The sequence below is a fragment of the Stomoxys calcitrans genome, chromosome 1 (genome assembly GCF_963082655.1).
Source record: "Stomoxys calcitrans chromosome 1, idStoCalc2.1, whole genome shotgun sequence".
NCBI lineage: Eukaryota > Metazoa > Arthropoda > Insecta > Diptera > Muscidae > Stomoxys > Stomoxys calcitrans.
This window is the reverse complement of record NC_081552.1, coordinates 24,291,757-24,313,115: the sequence shown is the minus strand read 5'-3', so window position 1 is coordinate 24,313,115 and position 21,359 is coordinate 24,291,757. Positions and strand designations below refer to the sequence as shown.

Sequence of the window (21,359 nt, the reverse complement as noted above, 5' to 3'; positions counted from 1 at the left end):
CACTCTTGATTTTGGGTGGTGTTTTTGGGCTAACAGTTGAGGGTCAGCCCCCTTCCGTTATCAATAAGATATAAATCTTATTTCTGCTTCCTGACCGTATTTGTAATCTACTCCCGAATACCATTTGAGTCCAATATTGTCATGATCGTCAAATAAACCTATTTTAAGGGGGTTTGGGGCTGGGGCGGCCTCACAGGTACTTGGACCCAATTTTTATTATGAAATTCGTACTCTACTCTTGAATACCTTTCATTTTAATCCCATATTGTCCCACTTTTAATTTTGGGTAGTACTCTTGGGGTGAGGGGGAGGGTCCGACCCCCTCACGATATCAACAAATTATATAGCCTATGTTTCCTTTCAGACCAACCTACACAATCTGTGAAAATTTCAAGGTAATCGGTTCAGCCGTTTTTGAGTCTATACGGAACAGCTCAAATAGATTGGGGAAAGTTTGTGGGGCCCAATGGAATCGAAAAAGTTTTCAATCAGAAACCTAATAAAATTCCGAATAAAATCGAACGCAGCAGATCAAAGTCGACACTGCCAAAATTAAATCTAAATCCCGTATACTTTACTGGAATATCTTTGATAACGCTATATCTTTCACCACGCCGCAACTGAACTGACGAGACAAAGTCGAATGGTACCCATCCTCAGGTACATAAATAAACGTCCACAATCGAGGTAAACACCAGGTCCTATATCCTATCCCTTTCACTACGTATTTAATATTTTGAAGCCAAGTAAATAAGGCAATGTCTGCTACACATTTGACAGCTTTTAACTAAAATTTCCATATCAATGTCATTTCCATGGATATTTCTTTATTTTTACAACCATGACAGACACTGCATAGACTATATACTCCTTTGTTTTTTCTAAGTACTAGTAGTCTTATGTTTTGAACTTTGATCCTTAATTCTTGTGAATTGTTACACTTTTATTATTGTGTGTTTTCTCCCTCTCGGCCTATAGCTTTCTCTAGATGTTGTTACTATATCAAATTGTATTAAAAATATCCACTTGCATTTGCTTGAATTTAACGACGTCACTAAGTAAGTGTACTAGTGGTATTCTAACCCTGACCTTTACTTGAGTGTTTTATTTAACTTTACGCAAATAGTTTGCTTCTTTTGTTATTGTTATTGTTTTGCAACTGTAAACATACATTCTCGTACATGTATATGTAATCATAAAAACTTGGATTTCTACAACACACAATAACACATACATAGATGATTTGCTTGCCTAACTACCTACTGAGAGGGAGAGAAGAGAGTTAGCGTGGGAGAGTAAGAGCTGTTGTTTATTAAATTTCTTGTCTTTGCATTACTTCTCAATTCAATGATTACTTTTAGAGCTTTGACGTTTATGGGTACGTAATACATATGTATGTGTTCGTGTGTGTAAGCTCTCACTTAGCGAAGGGGTTTCATGTGCAATGGTTTGGTTTGGTTTGGTTTTGTTGGCATTTTACCACGGGGCGAGATAGGTTATAAAGAAATAAAAGAACAACACTTGATATACTGAGCCCAATAACATGTTGCCATAAATTCAACATTTTCTTGGGATTCTCTCATATACCTACTAGACAATGATAATGACAGGATCACACACACACACACACAAACAGAGAACACACTTTAGTTTCTGAAAAGTTCTCACAAACAACTGATGTCATAAAAGGTAAAGGTTACAGAAACACTCCTTTTGTGCCGTCTTGCTTGTGCCGTTTTTATTTTTATTTCTATTAACTAAACACTGGTATACAATGTCTTGGAGTTTCCGTTTTGTGGTTTAGCATTTCATATTTCATTTATATAATAATCGTATAATTGTTGGATAATAAAGCATGATGTTAATATGTTTTAAGTTCATTTGGTTCATTCGAATTTGATTAGTTGGTTTTTGAGCAGCAGAAGCCAAGAAAGTAAATACTTGCAAGAAATGAAATACAGTTGAGCCTCGATTATCCAGTTCGCTCGGGACCGAGATGAGCACGGAAAATCTAAAAAAACGATTAATAGAGATTTGTTGAACCTATTTTGTTGATAAAAATTGGCAGAGGCTTTCAGATGGGTAATACAACATTCCATACCGATTCTAAAACTATGCTTTTATAAATGAACAACAAGCGCTCACTAAAACTAACATCCCCTGAACACTTGGAGAACGATTGTACACAACATTTGCCCTGCACAAAATGAGTCAAGACAATCAACCTGACATTTTCTCTTGGAGCAAATTATGCAATTTACTGGAAGATGAGCTTAGGGATGTGGCAAAAAAATATGATATTAATAATGTAAAATCCGAAATCGCGGAACTAAAACTGACAAATTCACTGCTAAAAGGAGACGTGAAAAAACTATCATCAAAACTGGAAGTCATTGATCGTAACTCAAGCTCTGCTAACGTTGTAAAATTTGCATTAAAAGAGAATGTCAATATCACACAAACAAATATGTTGCGTATATCTTTGCACTCATTTATTCACGCTCGATTCAGCTAAACAAGTCTTCGAAAACTAAGTGATGCAAAGATGTACATCCAAAAAGATTACACTGAAATGGAACAAAATGTAAAGTTCAATCTGCGAAAACTTTGTAAAACTATCTCCAAAGATAAAAAGAACTTGAAGATACGTCTTGGAGAATTCAGCATTTTTATAAATGATACAAGATATGTCTGGGCAAATGAAAGTCTGAAGGCAAAAATTATGCAGTTCTTGATTGCATATTAAATGTCCACTGTAACCTAATCTCTAAGGCTATAAATACTAAAGTTTCTACTAACCCAACAGAATAGCAATGAGATTTTCAGTCGGTGGATGATTTTGATGTTTGGATTGCGTTGCATTCCATAAAATCCAATGCTGTTGGAGTAGACGGTATATCTTATGTATCTATTGATTTCAAGACACTTGGTGTATATATATAATTACATTTTGATGACAGGTGTATATCCTGAGTTGTGGAAAATAGCAAGAGTGGTTCCTGTGCTCAAGAAACGTAAGCCTAATGACTGTTCCGACTATAGACCTATAAGTATTTTGCCGGTTTGTTCTAAGATTCTTGAAATTTTGATTAATAAACAGATTGTTGCCAGTGAAAATGTATTAGGAAAGTTATCAAAGTTTCAGGCGGGTTTCAGAAAACATTTCAATACTACGCCTAGGACAAGGAATACGGACAACAAGAAATTATCAATATTAATCACATTAGATCGTAGTGGAGCCTTCGAGTCCATTTGCCATGACTTACTTTTAAATAAACTGTTTAAAATCTTTCAGTTCTTTAGGACATGCTGTGCGCTTATAGAGACTTTCTTGCTTGGGAGAAATCAGTTGGTCAAGATTGTTAATACTGCTTCTGTGACGAAGAGAGTAGAAACGGGAGTCCCTCAGGGTCCCTTATTCTTCTCTCTGTATATAAATGATGTATTTGATACAATCCCTGAGATCAGCAGTCACTGCAGACGATCTACAAATTCTTTTTATACCCTCCATCATAGGATGGGGGTAAACTAATTTCGTCATTCTGTTTGTAACACCTCGAAATATGCATCTGAGATCGCATAAAGTATATATATTCTTGATTGTCATTTCATTTTAATTGGATCCAGTCATGTCCGTCCTTCTGTCTGTCTGCCGAAAGCACGCTAACTTTCGAAGGAGTAAAGCTAGGCTCTTGAAAATTTGCACAAAAGCTAGGCTCTTAAAAATTTGGGCCAAATCGGTCTGAATCGATCAATAGCTTGATACAGCTCCCATAAAAACCGATTTTGCTTCTTGAGGCCCTACAAGGCGCAATTCTTATCCGAATAAACTGAAATAAAACGAAAAGACTTCTACAATGTTCAGCATTCAGTTATGGTCCGAAACAGACTATTATTTGGACTATAGCTCCAATAGCATAACAGTTCTTATTGAATATTCTTTGTTTGCCTAAAAAGAGATACCGCGCATAGAACTCCACAAATGCGATCCATGGTGGAGGGTATATAAGATTCGGCTCGGCCGAACTGGAAGCATGTCTGAGTAGAGTTGAGGATTGATGTATTGAAACCCTCATTTCCCTAAATATAACTAAGTCTAGAGCAATAGTTTTTTATGTATGTTCATCTGAGGTACCGGATAACCATATAGGTGGTAATGTTATCAATTATGTGGACAATGTGAAGACGTTAGGAATTTTTATTGACCAAAAATTAAACTTTAGTGTTCACATTAGTCATATTTTATATAGACTTACTTTTGCACTATGCCGGCTATACGGTATTAGCTGTAATTTGTTCCTTAACATGCGAAAGATTTTACCTCTGCCTTTCTAATGCCTATTTGTATGGGTTGGAGGTTTATACGGGAACCAAGATCTCTTACATGCCATGTCTGGCATGATGTTTAAACAGAAAAGTTCGGTTTGTATATGGGTTACATTCTAACGATCATGTAAAGGTCTTGCAAATATGGCAGAGTAAGTGATGGTTGCCTATATGGATTCAAAAAAAGTATGCAAAATAAGTTTCATTTACAGTTCGTGAATTTATATGGCAATACCATTCTGTCTGCTAAATTTGAAGACCAAAAGTGTTTCTTTATTCCAAAATATCTAAATAGCACAAATTGGAAATATGGTATGGAAAAATTCGCCGATCCGCCAATTTAGGGTCTTAGGCCCGTAAAAAGCCACATTTATTATCCGATTTTGTTGAAATTCAGGACAGTGAGTTGTGTTAGGCCACGCGACATTTTTCTTCATATAGCTGTCATGTAGACCGATCCGCCCATTAAGGGTCTTAGGGAACCAAAGTTCAGTTTAGGGGGGATTTAGGGGGTACCACCAAAATAAGTCGGAACTAAAGTTCAGTTTAGGGGGTGATTTAGGGCGTAACCCCAAAATTGGATATCAAATTCGTTTTCTACTCTCAAATACCTTTCATTTGAGTACCATATTACCGTAATGGGCCAACTAACCTATTCGACGTATTTTTGGGAGGAAAAGCGCCACCTGGACTTGATCGCATTGTTTTTTTAATCTCCTTCCCAATATCTTTCATTTGAATCATATATTTTCATATATTTGGGGATGGGGCGACCTTATGTTTCCTTTTTTCGATTCTACGGAACAATCATACTAATCGAGTCTCATATGGTCATGATGGGTCATATGCCCATTTGGGGGGTTTTTCGATCTAATTTTGTATGCCAGATTCGTAATCTACTCCCGAATACTTTTCATTTAAGCCCCATACTGATATGGACGATTAATTTGTCTGCTTATAGAAGTTTTGAGGTTAGGGCGACTTCCTGGGTACTTGGACAATACCATATTCGTATTCTACTCTTTAATACCTTTCATTTGATATCCATATTGTCTCGATCGGTCCACTTTTGATTTTGGGTGCTGTTTTTGGGTAAAAGAGGAGGGTCCGCCCCTTTCCGAAATCAACAAACTATAAAGCCTATTTCTCCATCCTGACCATATTTGCAATCTACTCCCGAATACCTTTCATTTGAGTCCCATATTGTCATGATCGTCCAAAAAACCTATTTTAGGGGGTTTTGGGGTTGGGGCAGCCCCCTAGTTACTTGGACCCAATTTTTAATATGAAATTCTTTCTCTACTCCTGAATACGCTTCATTTGAATTCCATATTGTCCCGATCGGCTCACTTTTATTTTTGGGTAGTACTTTTGGGGTAAGGGGGAGGGTCCGCCCCCCTCCCGATATCATAAAATTTTATAGTCTATGTTTCTTTCCGCACCAACTTACACAATCTGTGACAATTTCAAGATAATCGGTTCAGCCGTTTTTGAGTCTACACGGAACAAACAAACACAAATTCATTTTTATATATAAGATATTTATATATATATATATATATATATATATATATATATATATATATATATATATATATATATATATATATATATATATATATATATATATATATATATATATATATATATATATATATATATATATATATATATATATATATATATATATATATATATATATATATATATATATATATATATATATATATATATATATATATATATATATATATATATATATATATATATATATATATATATATATATATATATATATATAAATTTTATAAAAAATATTATATATTTTTTTTTATTTTTTGGGTTTTTCATTATTTCGTTCTTAATTTTTCTTATTCCAGTTTTGTGTTGTTTCTCTTTACCTTTCAATGATCGTTTTGATATGTCCAAACTCGCTTTATATTATTGCAATATTGTGTCATTATCTGATGGCCTTTTTTGCAAAATGCCTAATTTAGTTGAAACAACTTTAAAACATTCAACAAAAACAATCAAATTGGCGTCTGCCAACCTCCATATGAAATTGAATATTAAATTGGCGACTTAATATGTTTGTTACTTTTACTCTGTCGTTCATATACACACAAGGTTGTATTTTTCCCCTCAGTCTGCTGGCCGCTGAATCGCTCTCTCTCTCTCTCCCTCTCTCTACACCCCATCAAAGTCTTCACTCTCTATGTTGGTTATCTCGTATCTTATATTAAGTGCTTGTAATATTTCGAACATTATTTGTTATTGACTTTTTTTTTTGCAGTTGACGTTGAGTTGTTGTAGTTGTAGTTGTAGTTGTAGTTGTTATTATTTTTTGTATCCATATTTTGGCCTCCATTCATGTGTCAATTACAATAATGGTAGAGAGTAGAAAGAAGTGTTCTTGCAAGTGACCTACAAGTGTCTCAATACTTGGGGCGGTTGGTATTGTATGACCCCTTGACCCCTTTTCCTTTTGTTATAGCCTTGCCTTATGTGCCTGCACATAGATATATATTAACATAAACATAGACACATTTGCTTTCTTGCTCATACTGTAATTTCTTCCACTCCAATTAATTGATTGTTGTCATAAATAGGGGGCCATTTTGTTAACTTTGATAGAATTGCCCAAAGTTTTTTTTTTTAAAGAGGGGAAGAGGAAGAAATACACTGATAGAAATTCTAAGAGATTAAACCCAAATAGACTGAAATAAAGTTATCCTAAAGTTAAAACCATGGTCAGACGGACAGAGTTATCTTATATTCACCCAGCATGTCCTTAATTTTTTTATTACTTCTTTAAACCTTCTTTTCAACATTTTCCTTAAATACTAAAATTCACATTTTTCATTTGTCATTTTCCACTTTGCATTTGTCTTAAAAGCACTTGAAATATTTATTTTCCTCAATTGTTATTATAATTCATAGTTACTTAAGGACCTTTTGTCACAATTGTGACGCCAAAAGTACTCTGCGGCTGTAATTTGTTACATTGTTTTGTGTTTCTTGTTGTTCTTGTCTCCGACTAACGAGTGTTGTGTTGTATTTATGTGACAATGTAAACTTCATGCGACTAATGTCTGCATTTTTTTCTACCCAAGGCTGTGGAAAATAAGAAAAGGCTAAAATGGCAAAATTAGCGCCATTTTCGTTTTTGAAAGCCTACAATTTGTAAGTGAAAATCTACCTTAACAAATCATCAAAAAAAGAGAAGAGCTACAGCGCTTAATATGACAAAATGTCATGAAATGTAAAAAACACGCAGTAAAGGTAACCGTAAATGATACACTGGCCTACTAATAGTGGAATGAATACGGTATTGCAATGGGAAAATTAGGTTTATTCAGCCTGGCTGAATAAGGTTTTCTATGGGAAACGCTAAATTCAGCCTGGCTGAATAAGGTTTTCTATGGGAAAACCTAAATTCAGCCTGGCTGAATAAGGTTTTCTATGGGAAAACCTAAATTCAGCCTGGCTGAATAAGGTTTTCCATGGGAAAACCTAAATTCAGCCTGGCTGAATAAGGTTTTCTATGGGAAACCCTAAATTCAGCCTGGCTGAATAAGGTTTTCTATGGGAAAATCTAAATTCAACCTGGCTGAATAAGGTTTTCTATGGGAAAACCTAAATTCAGCCTGGCTAAATAAGGTTTGCTATGGGAAAACCTAAGTTCAGCCTTGCTGAATAAGATTTTCTATGGGAAAACATCAATTCAGCCTGGCTGAATAAGGTTTTCTATGGGAAAACCTAAATTCAGCCTGGCTGAATAAGGTGTTCTATAGGAAAACCTACATTCAATCTTGCTGAACAAGGTTTCCTATGGGAAAACCTTAATTCAGCCTGGCTGAATAAGGTTTTCTATGGGAAAACCTAAATTCAGCCTGGCTGAATAAGGTTTTCTATGGGAAAACCTAAATTCAGCCTGGCTGAATAAGGTTTTCTATGGGAAAACCTAAATTCAGCCTGGCTGAATAAGGTTTTCTATGGGAAAACCTAAATTCAGCCTGGCTGAATAAGGTTTTCTATGGGAAAACCTAAATTCAGCCTGGCTGAATAAGGTTTTCTATGGGAAAACCTAAATTCAGCCTGGCTGAATAAGGTTTTCTATGGGAAAACCTAAATTCAGCCTGGCTGAATAAGGTTTTCTATCCGAAAACCTAAATTCAGCCTGGCTGAATAAGGTTTTCTATGGGAAAACTTTTGATTTTGAAACTTTTTCGTTGCTTGGTGTTTGCTATTATTTGTATTTTTTGTTTTGCTTGTTTTTACGATTTGTTTTGTAAGAGTTTATATGGGTCTCTGCGTATATTTAAATGTTCAGATATTACCATATTTGGGATAGGTCTGTAATTTAGAAAATTCAAAAAATTTTTTTATTTCACATAGCGTTTTGTTGTAGCTTTATTTTCTTTATTAGCCGCATTACAAAGGGTTTGTGTTCAAAGAGAAGTGGAGTGGAGTAGTCGTCAGTCGGGAATCTGCAGTAAGTGTTTGTAACATATAATTAAAAGAAAACATTTATGAAAAACCCAGCGGTTGAATGAGATGAAAGAATTAAAGAACACACAGGGAAAGCATCGAAATCGAAAGAAACCCGCAATACACACATTTATTGTTCATCATCATGTAATGGAGTGATGGTCATTGGCTAAAAGATTTAGTCCCGAAAGACCAGCGAACATAGTGGAAAACGGCTAAAAGTTGCATCATAGCTATATGTCAGAAAATCCTACAGACTACAGTGTTTAGCTTTTGATGGTTAAAAAAACGAGAATAATTTGCGAAAGAAAGCTGTTGTTTTCGTTTCATTTTTTTAGCTTCGTAGATTTACTTTTTTAAATTTTTTTATTTTTTTTTAAATTGTTTTTAAATTTTTAAAATTATATTTATTTTTGTTTTTATTTTTTCGTATCTGTATAATTTTGTTTTGTTTCTTCTTATTTTTTTGCTCTTATTAATATTCTATTTTTTCTTATTTTTACTTTGTTTATTTTTGCACAATCTTTTTTTTTTATTTACCCAATATTTTAGATTTTTTAATCTATTCTGATTTAAATTTGTTTTCATCTTTTGTATTTATTTTTTTTTTATATTTCATTTATATATTTTCTTTGGTTTCTTTAATTTTTTTACAGCGGTCAAAAAAAGTATTCATCATTAGCAAAATTGATAATAAATTCACTTATTTTGGGTAATTGAAGAAAATTTAAAGTAAACAAATAATGCAGTTTTATGCAATAGTTTATTTTTCGTAATATGTTTTAAAATAAATTCAAAAAATAAATTTAATTAGCGCAAAAAATGCAATTTTATATAATAACACCAAAAACAGAACAAAAAAAGTATTCATCATTGATGTGCTATCATCAAAGTCTTTTCTGTTTTATTTAGTAAAGGAGGCTTTGCCCTTGACAGCAAATATTTAATTTCATTGAAAATATAGTTTTTGTCAAAATGGGTCGTAAGCAAAACGAGATTTCTGATGAGGTAAAAGTTTTGATAATAAAACACCACAGGAATGGTTTAACTCAAAAAACTATCAGTGAAATATTAAATAGACCACGATCTACTATACAATCCATCATCAGAAAGTGGACAGAAACGAAAACTGTTGACAATAAACCAAGATCTGGTCGACCAAAAGCACTTTCAGTTGGAGATGTGCGTTGGCTAGTGCGGCAAGTTCAGAAAACTCCGAAGACAAATGCGACCATTCTTCGTAAAAACACTATGGAATATTTAGGGAAGGAAGTTACTACACAAACAATTCGAAATACACTCAAAAGGCATAGTTACAGAGGAAGAACTGCACGTAAGAAGCCCTTTATAAATAAAATAAACCGAGTGAAAAGGCTAAACTTCGCAAAAATGTATGTAAAACAGCCCGAATCATTTTGGAAAACAGTCATTTTTGCAGACGAGAGCAAGTTTAATCTTTTTGGGTGCGATGGAAAGGTCAGAGTGTACAGAAAACCAAATACAGAGCTTGAAGAACGAAACACAGTTGCTACTGTAAAACATGGTGGAGGTGGTTTAATGGTTTGGGGGTGTATGGCGGCTTCAGGAGCGGGAAATCTTGAAATTATTAATGGAGTAATGGATCATAAGTATTACATTGACATTTTAAAGAGGAATTTAAAAGATAGTGCTGTAAAACTTGGGCTTGGTAATAACTTTCAATATTATCAAGATAATGACCCCAAACATTCTGCTTTAAATACCAAGATGTGGATGCTGTATAACTGCCCCAAAGTCATTAAAACTCCTCCTCAAAGTCCCGACTTGAACCCAATTGAACATCTTTGGGAACATCTCGAACGCAAATTGAGAACGCGCAATTTTTCGAGCAAGAGTCAAATGCAACAGGTGATAATGGAGGAATGGACTAATATAGACCAAAATATAACCGCTAAATTAGTCCAATCGATGTCAAACCGTTTAAAAGAAGTTATAAGACGCGGTGGTCGAATAACAAAGTATTAATTTTTTTAAATTATGTTATTTATTTTTTTGTTTTTTTGCAATGATGAATACTTTTTTTGTTTAATTTTTTGTGTTCAGCTGTAAAATGACCCTTTTTGTTCCAATAAATACTATTTTTTTCTTTAAAAACAATGAAATTGTGTACATATATATCACACAAGCACTACTGCATCATTAGTTTAATATGTTTTTATTCCAATTGTCTTTTGTAGACTTATTAAAAAAAAAACATTGAATGATGAATACTTTTTTTGACCGCTGTATATATTTTGATATTTTTTATACTATATTATTTTTAATTTTTAGTGTTTTTTTTATTTTTTTTTTTTTAATTAAAATTTTCTTTTTTTTTATACATTTTTAGTTTGTTTTTAATTTTTTATTCTATCATTGTGTTCTTTACTTTTTTATAATTTTTGTTTTTAAATTTTTTAATTTATTTTTTATTCTACATTTATGGTTTTTAAAAAAAGTTCATAGTTTATAATCATCAGTGAAAATATCTAAAAAAGCCTGCCATGTATTTTGCTTGTATTGCTGCCACACATTTGCTACAACGTTATTTTGTTGCCTTTCGCCTATACAAATTGATTCAAATTTTGTGAATGAAAATCGTTGTAAGCGTGTTAATGTAATCATGTAGTTGTGGTGGTGGTAGTCGTCGTCGTCGCCGTAGATGAATGCGTTGATACACAACGCTATGTCATGGTGTACGGTTGGTATGCAAAACAAAAACATTTTTGTTGCTTGAGTACCGCTACCCCATCAATGAGACATTGTGAGTGAGAAACCCAAAACAACAACTAAACCATAATAGGCGCGGAGGTTCATCATCACAAAGGCACTATACAACTCTCAGGGTATATGCCTGAGAGAAAGGTATGTAAGAGGTGATTGCGGGGCGGTAAATACAAGTGAGAGTTGCGGGTTCAAATTGAGGTCATGTTGTTGTGTATTTTTTGTTTTTGTTTTTCCTACATTTTTTCGCTTGTTTGGTGTACGAAATAAAAAAAAAAGTATTAAAACGCGTTTGGTGTATGTATGGCATGGCGGTGTGTAACATTTTCTCCCATTGCAGTCTGAGAATAGTAGTAGTAGGATTATAAGGTAGTAAGAGGTGGAAGCGTGTAGTGTTTATTGTTGCTGTATGTAGGGGAATGAGAATTTATAATTGAGGTTAGTGTGTAATGCGCACATAGAACACACACGCGCACCTTGGGAAATAGATAGCGGTCGAACGCGAAACTTTGCACAGATACATAATATTGATGTAGGTCGTTGGGGATTGCAAATGGGCCATATCGGTTCAGATTTAGATATAGCTCCCATATGAACCGATCTCCCGATCTGATTTCTTGAGCCGCTGAAAGCCGAAATTCTTCTCTCATTTGGCTGAAATTTTCCACACAGTGTTTTATTTTGACTTCCAACGACTTAAGTACCGTCCGATTCGGTCTATAACTATATCCCATATAAACCGATCTCCCGGTTTGACTTCTTGAGCCCCTGGAAACCGCAATTTTCATTCAATTTAGCTGAAATTTTGCATGACGTGTTAAGTTATGACTTCCAACAACTGTGCGAAGTACCGTTTAAATCGATCTGGAACCTGATATAGCTTCCATATAAACCGATCTCCCAATTTGACTTCTTGAGCCCCTGGAAGACTCAATTTTCATCCGATTTGGCTGAAATTTTGCATAGCATGTTAAGTTATGACTTTCAACAACTGTGCTAAGTACCGTTTAAATCGGTGTAGTTCCTGATATAGCTCCCATATTTTTGCAGAATCCATGGTGGTGGGTTCCTAAGATTCGGCCCGTCCGAACTAAGCACGTTTTTACTTGTTATACCCACCACCGAAGGATGGGGGTATATTCATTTTGTCATTCCGTTTGCAACACATCGAAATATCCATTTCCGACCCTATAAAGTATATATATTCTTGATCAGCGCAAAAATCTAAGACGATCTAGACATGTCCGTCCGTCTGTCCGTCTGTCTGTTGAAATCACGCTACAGTCTTTAAAAATAGAGATATTGAGCTGAAATTTTGCACAGATTCTTTTTTTGTCCATAAGCAGGTCAAGTTCGAAGATGGGCTATATCGGACTATATCTTGATATAGCCCCCATGTAGACCGATTCGCCGATTTAGGATCTTAGGCCCATAAAAGCCACATTTATTATCCGATTTTGTTGAAATTTGGGGCAGTGGGTTGTGTTAGGCCATTTGACATCCTTCGTCAGTTTGGCTCTGATCGGTCCAGATTTGGATATAGCTGCCATATAGACCGATCCTCCGATTTAGGGTTTAAGGCCCATAAAAGCCACATTTATTATCCGATTTCGCTGAAATTTGGGACAGTGAGTTGTGTTAGGCCCTTCGACATCCTTTGTCAATTTGGCCCAGATCGGTTCAGATTTGGATATAGCTGCCATATAGACCGATCCTCCGGTTAAGGGTCTTAGGCCCACAAAAGCCACATTTATTATCCGATTTTGATGAAATTCGGGACAGTGAATTATGTAAGGCCCCTCGACATCCTTCGTTAATTTGGCTTAGATCGGTCCAGATTTGGATATAGCTGCCGTATAGATCGATCCTCCGATTTATGGTGTAAGGCCCATAAAAGCCACATTCATTATCCGATTTTACTGAAATTCTGGACAGTGAGTTGTATTAGGCCCTTTGACTTATTTCTTCAATTTGGTCCAGATCGGTTCAGATTTAGATATGGCTGCCATATAGACCGATTTCTTGATTTATGGTTTTGGGCCCATAAAATGCTCATTTATTGTCCGATGTCGCCGAAATTTGGAACAGTGAGTTAAGTTAAGCCCCTTGACATACTTCTGCAATATCGCACAGATCGGTCCAGATCGGTTGGATATAGCTGCCATATAGACCGATATCTAGGTTTTAGGTTTTGGGGCCATAAAAGACGCATTTATTGTCCGATGTCGCTGAAATTTGACACAGTGAGTTTGGTTAGGCTTTTCGACGTCCTTCTTCAATTTTGCCCAGATCGGTCCAGATTTGCATATAGCTGCCATATAGACCGATCTCTCGATTTAAGGTTTAGGGCCCATGTCCGATTTCGCCGAAATTTGGGACAGTGCTTTGTGTTAGGCTTTTCGACATGTTTATGCAACTTGGCCCAAATCGGTCCAGATTTGGATATAGCTGCCATGTAGACCGATATCTCGATTTAAAGTCTTGGCCCCATAAAAGGCGCATTTATAATCCGATTTCACTGAAATTTGACACAGTGACTTATGTTCGGCTTTTCGACATCCGTGTCGTATATAGTTCAGATCGGTATGAGGTATATGAGTATAAGGTATGAAACTTTCACCGAATTTTGATGAAAGGTGGTTTACATATATACCCGAGGTGGTGGGTATCCAAGATTCAGCCCGGCCGAACTTAGCACGTTTTTACTTGTTTTTGTTTAACATAACAAATTACTCAACAATTTTTTATTTGAGTAGGCTTTTTTAAGAAGTCGGGTTATGATCATAGAGAGTAGAAATCCCTTGAAAATCTGACACTGTGTCCTTCACAATCTTTAGGGTTGGAGGTTGAGGTGGGATAATCATTGTTTTGTGATGCTAACAAAATTTTTTTTTAGTTCAAAGTGGGATTCAATAAATCTATCTTATTAGACTCTCTATGATTAAAATTAAAGTCATCATATTAACACTTTGTAAGATCTCAAACTAGGCCAGGGCAAAATTGTTTTTAATATTTATTTAAAAAAAATTAAAATGTAAAGAAAAAATCAAAAGCACAAATTAATAAAGAAGAAGATCAGTGGGAATAGAAGAACATAAATAAGATGAAGGAAAGAGAGTTTAACGAGTATGGCATAATATTTAATGTCGCATGGTTCGTAAACAGAACGACACACAATTCTCAATGGAATACATGTGGATACTATCCATTGGCTAGAAGTTTGCAATAGCGGTGGACAACAAGAACTTCTCTCCATTACACATTCTTACCGTCTTTAAAGAATGCATACACATGTCAGAAGAGAATGACAAAGAGATATCTAGAACAAATGTAGAAAATAGGGTTACCAACTTTAGAAGACAGTTGAAAAACTGTCCAACTATACACAGAAGACCTCAATATATCTTAAGAAACACAACGATGTATTAAAACACAAACAGACAAGGAAAATAAGACAGTGGTTATGTATAAAAAGGACTACAACTAGAAAATAAAAGAACTACTGAATGATAGAGATACTTATTGGAAACTGTGATTAGATCCAACCACAAAACTTCATAAAGCTAATAAAAAAAAATTAATCAATGGGAAAAGAAATCATTACATTGTTCAGCAGCGACTGTGCCAAGACTGTACGGCCTGCCCAAAATACATAAGCCTAACATGTTCCTCAGACCCATAGTATCATCCACAAATGTACCATAAATGCTATAAATTATCTAAATATATCGGAAAAAGTTCTACAAAATATAATATCAACAGATTACATCATCAAAAACTCCATAGAATTGAAACAAAGACTCAAGGACATAGTAATCGAACAACATGAAATTCTTGTTTCCTTTGACGTTATTTCCCTTTGAAAAAACATACCGGTAAACTTGGCCATCAAAATAATAATAAATAAATGGAACATCATCAAAACACACACAAATATACCCAAAACAAAATTCTTACAAATACTCAATTACTGGCTTAAAGATAACAACTGTTTTAACTGCGACAATGATATATGCCACCAGATATTTGGAATGCCAATGGGAAACCCTCTTTGCCCTATAATAGATATAGATATAGTTTTAGACGATCTTCTTGATAATGCTATACATGATTTAAATAACAACAATATCGCAATAAAATGCATATGCAAATATGTTGATGACACGCTATTGATAATTTAGAATGATGATGACTTAGATAAGATACTTGAAATTTTTAACAAATACAATTTACAGCGGTCAAAAAAAGTATTCATCATTAGCAAAATTGATAATAATTTCACTTATTTTGGGTAATTGAAGAAAATTTAAAGTAAACAAATAATGCAGTTTTATGCAATAGTTTATTTTTCGTAATATGTTTTAAAATAAATTCAAAAAATAAATTTAATTAGCGCAAAAAATGCAATTTTATATAATAACACCAAAAACAGAACAAAAAAAGTATTCATCATTGATGTGCTATCATCAAAGTCAAGTTCAAATATTATTTGGGAATCCCCCTTTTCTGTTTTATTTAGTAAAGGAGGCTTTGACCTTGACAGCAAATATTTAATTTCATTGAAAATATAGTTTTTGTCAAAATGGGTCGTAAGCAAAACGAGGTTTCTGATGAGGTAAAAGTTTTGATAATAAAACACCACAGGAATGGTTTAACTCAAAATCTATCAGTGAAATATTAAATAGACCACGATCTACTATACAATCCATCATCAGAAAGTGGACAGAAACGAAAACTGTTGACAATAAACCAAGATCTGGTCGACCAAAAGCACTTGCGGCAAGTTCAGAAAACTCCGAAGACAAATGCGACCATTCTTCGTAAAAACACTATGGAATATTTAGGGAAGGAAGTTACTACACAAACAATTCGAAATACACTCAAAAGGCATAGTTACAGAGGAAGAACTGCACGTAAGAAGCCCTTTATAAATAAAATAAACCGAGTGAAAAGGCTAAACTTCGCAAAAATGTATGTAAAACAGCCCGAATCATTTTGGAAAACAGTCATTTTTGCAGACGAGAGCAAGTTTAATCTTTTTGGGTGCGATGGAAAGGTCATAGTGTACAGAAAACCAAATACAGAGCTTGAAGAACGAAACACAGTTGCTACTGTAAAACATGGTGGAGGTGGTTTAATGGTTTGGGGGTGTATGGCGGCTTCAGGAGCGGGAAATCTTGAAATTATTAATGGAGTAATGGATCATAAGTATTACATTGACATTTTAAAGAGGAATTTAAAAGATAGTGCTGTAAAACTTGGGCTTGGTAATAACTTTCAATATTATCAAGATAATGACCCCAAACATTCTGCTTTAAATACCAAGATGTGGATGCTGTATAACTGCCCCAAAGTCATTAAAACTCCTCCTCAAAGTCCCGACTTGAACCCAATTGAACATCTTTGGGAACATCTCGAACGCAAATTGAGAACGCACAATTTTTCGAGCAAGAGTCAAATGCAACAGGTGATAATGGAGGAATGGGCTAATATAGACCAAAATATAACCGCTAAATTAGTCCAATCGATGTCAAACCGTTTAAAAGAAGTTATAAGACGCGGTGGTCGAATAACAAAGTATTAATTTTTTTAAATTATGTTATTTATTTTTTTGTTTTTTTGCAATGATGAATACTTTTTTTGTTTAATTTTTTGTGTTCAGCTGTAAAATGGCCCTTTTTGTTCCAATAAATACTATTTTTTTCTTTAAAAACAATGAAATTGTGTACATATATATCACACAAGCACTACTGCATCATTAGTTTAATATGTTTTTATTCCAATTGTCTTTTGTAGACTTATTAAAAAAAAAACATTGAATGATGAATACTTTTTTTGACCGCTGTACATTTGAAATAGAAAAGGACAACCATATATCATATCTGGATACAAAAAAAAAAGAGAACTAACACTTCAATACAATTTGATTGGTACCAGAGGGCTATGGCATCTGGTAGAATCATGAATTACCACAGCAACACCGTTAAAAGTTTTATCACCAGAGTACTCCGCAACAGTGACGAACAATTTCAAAACAACAACCAAAATATTAAAAACCAATAGTTTCCCACTCAAATTAATTAATAAACTTTTCGACGAAATAAAACACAAACTAAACAGCACTTATGGCAACCCTACCACGAATGAAGAAACCAAACGATATTGTAGCTTCAAATTCATCCCTAGATTAACAAATAACAAAAGCGTAAGAACTTTAATGAACAAAACAAACAACATGCATACAGAAGAGCGAATCAAAACAAACAACAAAATACTCTACAACGTCAAAACTCCAATCGACAAACAACAACAAAGCAATGTTGTTTACGAAATATAATGTAAGGGAACTGACGAACAAAGCTATGACGCTGCAAACAAGAATGGCAGAACACAGATCTGACATTGAAAAAGGAACACAGAAAACAGCTTTGGTGCAACATATTTTGAAAAGTGGACATAGGGCAGACTTAGAAAATGTCAAAACAAACATAGAGAGAAAGAGAACCACTTTAGAAAACTTAAGAATACAACAAAAAATATAGATAGGACGATGAACTTGAAAGAGGACACAAACAATATTAGTGTAAGTTGCCGTGTTGCAATATAAAGATGTGCCATATTGAAATTTAAGTTGTCTCTAATATAGGGTGATTTTTTTGAGGTTAGGATTTTCATGCATTAGTATTTGACAGATCACGTGGGATTTCAGACATGGTGTCAAAGAGAAAGATGCTCAGTATGCTTTGACATTTCATCATGAATAGACTTACTAACGAGCAACGCTTGCAAATCATTGAATTTTATTACCAAAATCAGTGTTCGGTTCGAAATGTGTTCAAATTTTGACAAATTTTGTTCAGCGATGAGGCTCATTTCTGGTTGAATGGCTACGTAAATAAACAAAATTGCCGCATTTGAAGTGAAGAGCAACCAGAAGCCGTTCAAGAACTGCCCATGCATCCCGAAAAATGCACTGTTTGGTGTGGTTTGTACGCTGGTGGAATCATTGGACCGTATTTTTTCAAAGATGCTGTTGGATGCAACGTTACGGCGAATGAACACATTTCGAACCGAACACTGATTTTGGTAATAAAATTCAATGATTTGCAAGCGTTGCTCGTTAGTAAGTCTATTCATGGTGAAATGTCAAAGCATACTGAGCATCTTTCTCTTTGACACCATGTCTGAAATCCCACGTGATCTGTCAAATACTAATGCATGAAAATCCTAACCTCAAAAAAATCACCCTTTATAATAAATGTCGTGTTGTTAATGAATGTGCTTTTGACGAAAAATGCATGTGAATATATCCTAATTTATTGCAAGTTAATTATATTGGGTTGCCCAAAAAGTAATTGCGGATTTTTCATATAGTCGGTGTTGACAAATTTTTTCACAGCTTGTGACTCTGTAATTGCATTCTTTCTTCCGTCAGTTATCAGCTGTTACTTTTAGCTTGCTTTAGAAAAAAAGTGTAAAAAAAAGTATATTTGATTAAAGTTCATTCTAAGTTTTATTAAAAATGCATTTACTTTCTTTTAAAAAATCCGCAATTACTTTTTGGGCAACCCAATATACTTTCATGAAGATTTGAAATTAATGTAATGTTTTATGTCAATACAAATTGACGAAACGTTGGGACCAATGAAATGAAAAGGAATTTTTATTTACGGAACTAAGGTCTAAAGAGCTTAAGATAAAATTTAACAAATTAATAAAGTAGGAAAAAAATACAAAATTTTAGAAAATGTGAAATAAAATTTAAAAAAAAATTAAAAGAATTTGGAAAAAAAATTAAAATTTGTGTTTGTTTCTCTTTCGAGACAAGCTCAATGATCGGAGATTTTCTTTGCAAATGGAAAAGGAAAGCCAGAGGATAGCAACACACACCAACTACTATGGGACGCGTTTCGTCTTTGGTTGGAAGACTTTTCAATCATATCAGGTGTGATGGCTTCAAGGGCCGTGCCTTAGTATGTTGTATTTGAAAACTAGAAAATGAACAAGTAAAAAGGCATAAAGTTCGGCCGGGCCGAACTTTGGAACCCACCACCCTGGGTATATACGTAAACCATCTTTCGTCAAAATCCGGTGAGAAATGCATACCTTATGCCCCACAGCAGCTATATCGAAATATGTTTGGATTTGGACCAAATACTATGAAGTACAAGTCATTGTTAAATTGTGTATAGCATAATATTGATCTTTTCAGTAGCTACATATATCTAAAAATAAACAGATCTGAACCATGGATGTCGAAAAGCCCAACAAATTTCAGTAAAATCGAATTATAAATGAGCCTTTTATGGGGCCAAGTCTTTAAATCGAGATATCGGTCTACATGACAGCTATATATAGTTGCAGAAAAATGTCGAAGAGCCTAATACAGCTCACTGTTCGAAACTTCGACGAACTCGGACAATTAATGCTCCTTTTATAGCCCCAAAATCTTAAATCGAGAGATCGCTCTATATGGCAGGATATAGCTGGACCAATCTGGGCCTTTTATGGCCCCAAAACCTTAAATCGAGAGATCGCTCTATATGGCAGCTATAGCCAAATCTGGACCAATCTAGGCCAAATTGAGGAAGGACGTCGAAGAGCCTAACACAACTCCATGTACCAAATTTCAGCGATTTCGGGCAATAAATGCGCCTTTTATAGGCCCAAAGCCTTAAATCGAGAGTTCGGTCTATATGGCAGCTATATCCAAATCTGAGCCGATCTGGGCCAATTTGAAGAACGGTATCAAAGTGCCTAACACAATACACCGTCAATATATGCGTTTTTTATGGGCTCAAGACCTTAAATGTAGAGATCGGTCTATATGACAGCTATATCCAAATATATATATATATATATATATATGTGTATATATATATATATATAGGTATATATATATATATATATATATATATATGTATTTATATTTATATATATATATATATGTATTTATATTTATATATATATATATATGTATTTATATTTATATATATATATATATGTATTTATATTTATATATATATATATATATATATATATATATATATATATATGTATATATATATATATATATATATATATGTATATATATATATATATATATATATATATATATATATATATATATATATATATATATATATATATATATATATATATATATATATATATATATATATATATATATATATATATATATATATATATATATATATATATATATATATATATATATATATATATATATATATATATATATATATATATATATATATATATATATATATATATATATATATATATATATATATATATATATATTTTTATATATATATATATTTATATATATATTTATATTTTTATATATATATACATTTATATATATATATATATATGTATGGGCCATATCGGACTATATCCCCCATATCGATGTAGGGTCTTAGGCCCATTAAAGCCACATTTATTATCAGATTTTATATATATAGTTATATATATATATATATATATATATATATATATATATATATATATATATATATATATATATATATATATATATATATATATATATATATATATATATATATATATATATATATATATATATATATATATATATATATATATATATATATATATATATATATATATATATATATATATATATATATATGTATATATATATGTATATATATATATATATAAATATATATGAAAATCTGATAATAAATGTGGCTTTAATGGGCCTAAGACCCTACATCGATAGGGGGGATATAGTCCGATATGGCCCATCTTCG

The 21,359-nt window shown here is 33.3% G+C and overlaps 1 protein-coding gene across 1 annotated transcript in view; it reads left to right on the top strand.

Annotated features, from left to right (window-relative positions):
• The window catches only part of LOC106089962 (phosphatase Herzog), a 342,933-nt gene that overhangs the window by 102,222 nt on the left and 219,352 nt on the right, over window positions 1-21,359 (top strand). The window lies entirely within an intron of this gene.